The 8179-nt window shown below is 41.1% G+C and overlaps 1 long non-coding RNA gene across 1 annotated transcript; it reads right to left on the reverse strand.

The window, feature by feature from the left end:
- Positions 1 to 5320: 5320 nt before the first annotated feature.
- On the reverse strand, positions 5321 to 7806 carry LOC124262475. Its single transcript, XR_006894603.1, has 3 exons — positions 7791 to 7806; positions 7552 to 7658; positions 5321 to 5910 (listed from the first exon to the last, which is right to left on the reverse strand). It is a non-coding gene; the product is annotated as an uncharacterized LOC124262475 (long non-coding RNA).
- Between the last annotated feature and the right edge of the window lie 373 nt (positions 7807 to 8179).

Below are 8179 nucleotides of genomic sequence, written 5' to 3' on the forward strand. Positions count from 1 at the left end.
AACTCATAATCGTTTGATCGGCATTCTAGAATTTGGTGAGTCAAAAATGAAGCATACAATTTTATGGAGGATTTTTTATTGCATTAAGTGACGTTTCTATGTTGATTCTTACATCGTTATCAAGATAAAAGTGAGTACAACCAAAAGGTGAGAAGCATATATACATGGTATGTTATGACAGGCATCAGATTAACATTAACAACAGCATAAAATACAATAAAGTATGAGCCCAGAGACTTTCTTTATTTTGCTGAAAAAGGAAAACTAGACTTGCCACATATTCTAGACTTGCATTTGTTTTAGGGTCTGTATGGCAGATAAGAAGAATGATCGATGGCTGTGTATGATAAAATTTAAATGTATTGGTGTTTGTATTGATGTATAAATGATTTACCTGAGGAAATGGTGCTTGTCTGCCTTGAGAAAAACCTTGACTTGTTGTATGGGTTGGGGGTTTGTGTGTTTGACTGAGTGTCTGACTGAATTTGGTTTTACGCCGCTTTTAGCAATATTCCAGCAATATCACGGCGGGGACCAACAAAATGAGCTTCACACATTGTGCCCATGTAGGGATTCGAACCCGGGTCTTCGGCGTGACGAGCCAACGCTTTAACCATTAGGCTACCCCACCGCCCCCTTGTGTGTTGGACATCTTTATCACACACATCATTAGTCCCTGCAAGAGTGTCCCTGAGGTTCTTATACTACACTGTCCGTCTGAGTGATGAGTGAGTATGGTTTTACGCCGCTTTTAGCAATATTCCAGCAATATCACGGCGGGGACATCGGAAATGGGCTTCACACATAGTACCCATGTGTGGAATCGAACACAGGTCTTCGGCGTGACGGGCGACGCTTTAACCACTAGGCTACCCCACCGTTCCACAATGCCCCTGTGTTCACGTTCTGCGATGCATTGTTGTGTGAAGATGTCGCGATGAAATGTAATTCTTCAGCTCCGCCTGTCACAGGTTATCTATAACAGTAGCCCGTCAACCATCACCCCGACCCCCTGCACCACCCCCACCCTCGTCTCCCGCATATTCCCTTACCCACCTTCCGTATATTGACTGGACATTCTTTGAGTGAGTGAGTTTAATTTTACGCCGCACTCAGTAATATTCCAGTTATATGGCGGCGGTCTATAAATAATCGAGTCTGGACCAGACAATCCAGTGATCAACAGCATGAGCATCAATCTGCGCAATTGGGAACCGATGACATGTGTCAACCAAGTCAGCCAGCCTGACCACCCGATCCCGTTAGTGGCCTCTTACGACATGCATGGATTACTGAAGATCAATTCTAACCCGGATCTTCACGGGTGGACAGTCCTTGAGAGTGTAACTAATTGTATTCCTGCCCATCTCCAGCAGCGTTCCAACACCTCACATGCAGGACCAGGGTGACGGATCTTGGAGTATTACTCTTATCCTGTTACAATTGTTCCTTCAGTTTGTTTCCGATCTGAAAGTGTATTCACATGAATCTGCTAACATCTCTGGACCTTAAAGATGTTGAGCGAATATTTCTTTTGATAAAGTGACTGGGAGAAGCGTCAAGTTTGTGATTTTTCTGACGCGAGTGACAATTGTCGAGTGAAGAGTGTGTTCCTGTCCAATGATGAAGTACGGATGTGTCAAATCGATGGATAAACACTTGACGTCTTTCGACTGACACAAGTATCAAACTTCCTGTAAGAAAAGAAACCTTTTTCATGTTTCTAAGCAAATACTACGCGATGTATTTGCCTAGAGGTTCGATCCCATCAAAAACGTTAAAATATGTTACTTGTTGTTACTCCGCCTGGAGCTGTGTATAACTGGCTGAGGCTGGCTGGACTAGGGTTAGTGTGTGTCATCCAGGACCAGGAGACACACACATGCACACACACGTATGCTTGCACGTTGTTAGTGTGCAATTATACTGTAAAGCTCCATTTAAACCCGTTAATGCCCTCTTCCTATCATGGGGGCGGTGGGGTAGCCTAGTGTTTAAAGCGTCCGCTCGTAACGAAGACCCGGGTTCGATTCCCCATATGAGTACAATGTGTGAAGCCCATTTCTGGTGTCCCCCGCGGTGATATTGCTGGAATATTGCTAAAAACGGCGTAAAACCACACTCAGTCAGTCAGTCAGTCTTCCTATCATGGGGGAGGTGGGGTAGCCTAGTGGTTAAAGCGTCCGCTCGTAACGAAGACCCGGGTTCGATTCCCAACATGGGTACAATGTGTGAAGCCCATTTCTGGTGTCCTCCGTCGTGATATTGCTGGAATATTGCTAAAAGCGGCGTAAAACCAAACTCACTCACTGCTAGCGACGATGGATCCCGTGGCAATGCTTTGCATTCGACCTTCGTTACTGAACTAAAATATTTAAAATGCGACGTTAAATCTGAATAACTCTGAGGTGGGAAGTATAATCATCATCAGTGTTTGGTCTTCAACAATGATGGACTCTGATTCGTCGTATAATCGAGAGTGTTTAACTCTTTGTTTGGCATTATATATTTTCGGTATTCCAGAAACCTCCATAATTTGCAACACGTTGTCGAAAAAACACCCAAGACGTCTGGGCATCGGCGATACTGGTGAGCTTATGATCCTTATAGATGGTTGGGATTCCGAGTTAGAATATGTCCCCAGGAAGTTGTGACTGTTTGAATCTTTCAACTACACACTTGACTACATCGATATTTCGTTTTTGTTGGTTTGTTTTGTAGTTAACGCCCCACTTGGCTATAGTTCAGCTATATGGCACTCCAGTGATCAATATATCATTAGCATCGATCAACGCAGTTGGGAAACCATGACATGTGTCAAACAAGTCAGCGAGTCTGACCACCCGATCCCGTCAGTCGCCTTTTACGACAAGCATGTTTTTTTTTTGTTTTTTTTAAATTTTATTTTATATTGTTCCCATCAAAACAAGTTTCGAGTATAAGTGTAGTTATATGCGAGTATACATGGCTGATACATAATGTATATATTGCATATCGAATTTCAGCGGTTAACAATCGTCATTCAGATGTTTGATAGGCATTTAGGGGCGGTGGGGTAGCCTAGTGGTTAAAGCGTTGGCTCGTCACACCGAAAACCCGGGTTCGATTCCCCACATGGGCACAATGTGTTAAGCCCATTTCTGGTGTCCCCCGCCGTGATATTGCTGGAATATTGCTAAAAGCGGCGTAAAACAAAACTCAGTCAGTCAGTTGATAGGCATTTAGAAGTTGGTAGGGTAATACAACACACTTGATATGGATGTGCAACTTCTTTATTACATGTATTTACACACGACGTTTCTGGGCTAATACTTGCCCCTTCATTGGGTGAATGACAGTGAATAGTTACAGAGGTATATATAGTATGTACAGGAAGCCACAGAGTTGTTAATACAATAGATTGGTGAGGGGATAAAGTTAAATAGGGTATACATACTGTTTGTACAACATGTTTACATAGAGCGAATGACCACAGATGGAAGCCAGTAACGGATATACAGTGATAGAGATTAGGTGATTGGGATGTACAATAATAGAAGTTAGGCGATGGGATGTACAGCAGGTTTAAATGTACGTCATGTGTAAATAATATAGCTGTTGCACATCCATATCAAGTGTCTTGTATAATGGTCATTCTGGATCAAAAAGTGGGAATAGAGGAAACCATTTTTTGAGAATCTATCAAAAACACTGTTTTGGATATAATTTTTTCAACCATGAATATGTTTTTTTAAAATCTTTATAAAGTTTTCTAAGCCAGGAATGATGTTTTCAGGGTGCAAATATAGATGTGTCTTTTAGCAGAACGTATTGTATGATAAATAGAGAATCTCACCCGAGTGTCTTTTGATATCAAATAAATCAACCACGAGTTGATAAAATAACAAATATCCGAGGCTTGCCGAGGATATTTTTACCTTTATCAACGAGTGTTGATATATTAGATATTTATCATCAAAAATCACTCTTCATTAGTTTTCAATGAAAAATGTACATCTCTGAACACAGTACTGCCATTAGATTTGCAGTGCAGCGATGTCATAACATTGACAGGGCATTATACAAAATCTACTGTCAAAACGATATCTCCTAGGAGATATCGTCTGATCTCACACAAACGATATCTACTGTGGAACACAGTTTTGCATGATAAAGAAGTGGGTTGGTACTTAGAGTACCAAACCAAACGTGAAATTTTGTCAGTTGTATTTCCTGTATGTTTTGATTAATCCAAATTTGAAGTTCATTAACAAATTAGTAATCTATTAATATCTTCTAGTCTTTTTCTTGTGTTGATAACCCACAGATCATTTAAGTCAGGAGTAAATATAATTCCCAAAACTTCGAATTCATTTCTTTGCTATTCTATATTCAAGTCTTGACAAAGTATGTCTCAGCCTCCAGTGTTAGAGCCAATCCAGAGTGCCTTAGTCTGAGCTATATTTATTTTAGCCCGACATATTGTAGAAAGTATTAATTGTACCAATTAGCATGGGTTACTGAAGATCTATTCTAACCCGGATCTTCACGGGTACGCCTCTTACGACAAGCATGTGATCTTCACGGGTGCCATAACTAAGTAGAAAGTTAAGTATACGATAAAAAGGAATTTATGAAATGTGCTACAAAGAAGTGAAACATAGGGTAAAAATTGCAAGAAATATGATCTAGTAGAAGGAGTGAGTGAGTGAGTTTAGTTTTACGCCGCACTTAGCAATATTCCAGCTATATGGCGGCGGTCTGTAAATAATCGACTCTGGACCAGACAATCCAGTGACAAAAGCATGAGCATCGATCTGCGCAATCGGGAACCGATGACATGTGTCAACCAAGTCAGCGAACCTGACCACCCGATCCCTTTAGTCGCCTCTTACGACAAGCATAGTCGCCTTTTGTGGCAAGCATGGGTAGCTGAAGACCTATTCTACCCCGGATCTTCACGGGTCTCTAGTAGAAGGAAGGCATTAGAGAGCATACTTTGGTTGTTTTGTATTTTCCTTTCCGTTGTTGTTTTGTTTGTTTGTTTACCTGGATGTTCACGGGTCTCCCTAACAAATTGTGCTGTTTATCGGACGTGGACGGGTGGTCAGCTTCGGTGAACTTGTAGACTCCACGTACATCCCGACGGTGGGGTCTGTTGCTCATGATATCAATCACTGATTTTTCTGGCCCAGACTCGAGTACCCACAGATCGGAATGTTGCTGAGTTTGTTCCACAACAAACAGTGGAACATTTCATTTGTCAGATTCTGAACCCTTTGACGCACTGGAAGCCTGAACTTCAGTTGCAATGGAATGGTATCACAAATATTCCAGAATGACATTTACGCGGTAAGGTGTATTGTTTTTACACATGTACAATGGGCGTGAGGCCTATTTATCGAAAGTAATTAGATCCATACAAGAAATGCATCAGATGTTTTAGGAATATTGTTTTTCATCGTATATGATGATACGATCATTGGTCGCGCTTCTCTATCTCTTCCAGCGCTTATACCCGCCATCGCAGTTCAGCGGCCATGTTAAGTGGCCTAATCACAACACGTCGTCTCGCTCCCAGGTGCTTGTGTCTTCTAAAACTGTTTCACAAAGGCATTGCAGGGACTCCATCTTGCAGCAATAAGCTGTCTTCTCCCCCGTCACAAAACACTAACGAGTGGGGCAAGTGTGGCAACAGGTGAACCCCCCAAACACAAACAGTTTGTTTTATCCTCAAGACTGAAAACACATCCGTTCATGGTGCGAACCCCGCGGAGAGATCTAAGACAATTAGGCTAATTTGCTGGTAAGTCAGAAGAGTCTTCTCTTTAGACAGCCTTACACCATGCCACAATATCAACAGTGTTGGGAAACCCGCTCTCTCTGCTCCCATATGTTAATGCTGGGTGTTAGCGATCGGGGATTAAGACGCTGCAAAGAGAAGTTTGTAGTTAATTAGAAATGAACAAAACATATTTTGAAGTAGTCAAAGGGACGTAAATAACAGGTGAAGAAAAATATAAACATTCTTTGAGGTCGAACATGGTGCTTGGAAAGCGATCCAACGAGAAGAGACACAAAAAATGGGAAATTGGTAAAAAGTGCTTCAAACTCGTTTGTAGTTTTGAAAAAGTCGCCGAGACGTGGCGGCCATGATATCGTTTCTGATAAAAGCTGGAAACAACACCGGGAGATAAGACTTGGAAATGATTTGTTTTTGTATCAAGCATTAGGAAATTTATTATTGAGATTGCGATAAGGGGCGATAAAGTAGATGTTTTTACAGTGTTGTACACTTTTGTGGTGTTTAAATACATTCTGTGGTGTTGTGAGAGCAGGGATTTAGGAGGAACAATCGGACGCCGTGCCAGTTAATGAGAATTATGGCAACTGAAGATTTGAGGAAGCGGAACAGAATAAAGAATAACGAAAAACGTTGGTTGTTTTTCAAAGGACAAAGCGAACCTGGTTCCATTTCATCAGAAATGATAAAACCAGAGAATTTAGAATTTTCAAAACCAAACCAAACACTCGAGTCCGGATGTGTCGAATATTTGCACGCTGATTCGTCATATCTGTAGATTTTCCCTCGTATTCGTTTGTCTCTTTAACGTTTAATGTTTTGAGGCCGACATTTCTAATCGCTACAATCACCCGTAAGGAGTTGTGTCCCTTCAATGTAAAAGGATTCGCTCAATTATGGGATTAGGTCTGTTTGTTTCCTAATCGTGCTCGCCTCACCACGAGAATACGTCGGGTTGTCTCTCCCTCTCTGATACACCCGATATAAAGAAAGGTTGATCGATATTTTGTCAAAACGAATATAAACGATAATGGCGAGCACCGGATATACAAGTCTGGAAGGTAATGCATAATCAGGTTTATATTGGTTTACACATGCTTGTCGGATTCCGACTGACTGACCTTTTACGCCGTTTTTGGCAATATTCCAGCAATATCACGGTATGGACACCGGGAATGGGCTTCACACATTGTACTCATGTGGGGATGTCTCGAATAGTGTGACTGACACTGTCTGTACACACATGCACTGATAACACGAATAATGTCACTCCACACATTATCTCTCTCTCTCTCTCTCTCTCTCTCTCTCTCTCTCTCTCTCTCTCACACACACACACACACACACACACAAATTGAGACACTTTGATATTCTTATGGTTTAAACATATTCCATTCTTGAAAATGAATTGGAATTGGTGAACAAACTTTACAACTTCTGTCAACACCGCGTCCATACAACATATATTACAAAATGAAATGAATGATGTGACGTCATTGATATTGACTATTATGTAAATAATATTTCTATACATATTACATCAAATACAACTATTCTCTAAGTACGCATGAACAGAGAGTTACGATTTTGTGTGTCTAATAAGCCATTTGTATAAATATAAATCAATCATGAGAAGGTTGTTGCGGGGATAATTCATTTTTTCTGTTTAACAATATCTTATTCCTTAGGTTTAGAAGTTCCTTTTCACGTTTTAAGATCAGCCATGAGATCCCCATTTCTCTCTCATCCGTTTCGCTGCTGCGACTCACTTCGTTCTGCCCGTGCATTGCATGTTGGAGCTGCATGCATCTCATTCAAGTCATCCACAGCCGACTCCCATCAATTTCTCGTCCGAGTTATATGCATGCTTAAAATTCTGAAAAACGTGTACATTTGAGAGGAAAATGTGAATTATGCTGTAAAAAGTACGAAGAATGCTCACTATTCCTGTTTTAAAATATTAACTAAACTAATATGTACGCATTTTTATTTTTACAAAGACGTTCACCTGTTTCCTTTTCAGCTGCCACAAGAGGGCGCGCAAAGGTCTCGCGAGAGTTGGTTCAGGTGGCAGGATGCAGTTCCTGGACATGCGCAGACAGGTGTGGGACATAATGAGTCACAATGGTTTCCACTCACAAGTCATTATGAAACTGTATCCCCTCTCATTCATTAACGGTTGTATATGTCCACGAAACCTTTGTAAACTTGAAATTGCTATTTTGTTTGGACAAGCAGGGGAAAACAACGTCGCTGGAATGAAAAGGGGAGTTTTCCTTTTCAAGACATGAACAGACATTTTCTGGGGTAAAACATTGGATATATGTACATGGCACGTAGTTGTTGCAAAGACAACAAGCACCGATTGACAGTTACCTCAGTACTTTTTCTGGGGTT

Source organism: Haliotis rubra, unplaced genomic scaffold, assembly GCF_003918875.1.
Source record: "Haliotis rubra isolate DU_JTF1 unplaced genomic scaffold, ASM391887v1 Scf84, whole genome shotgun sequence".
Classification (NCBI taxonomy): domain Eukaryota; kingdom Metazoa; phylum Mollusca; class Gastropoda; order Lepetellida; family Haliotidae; genus Haliotis; species Haliotis rubra.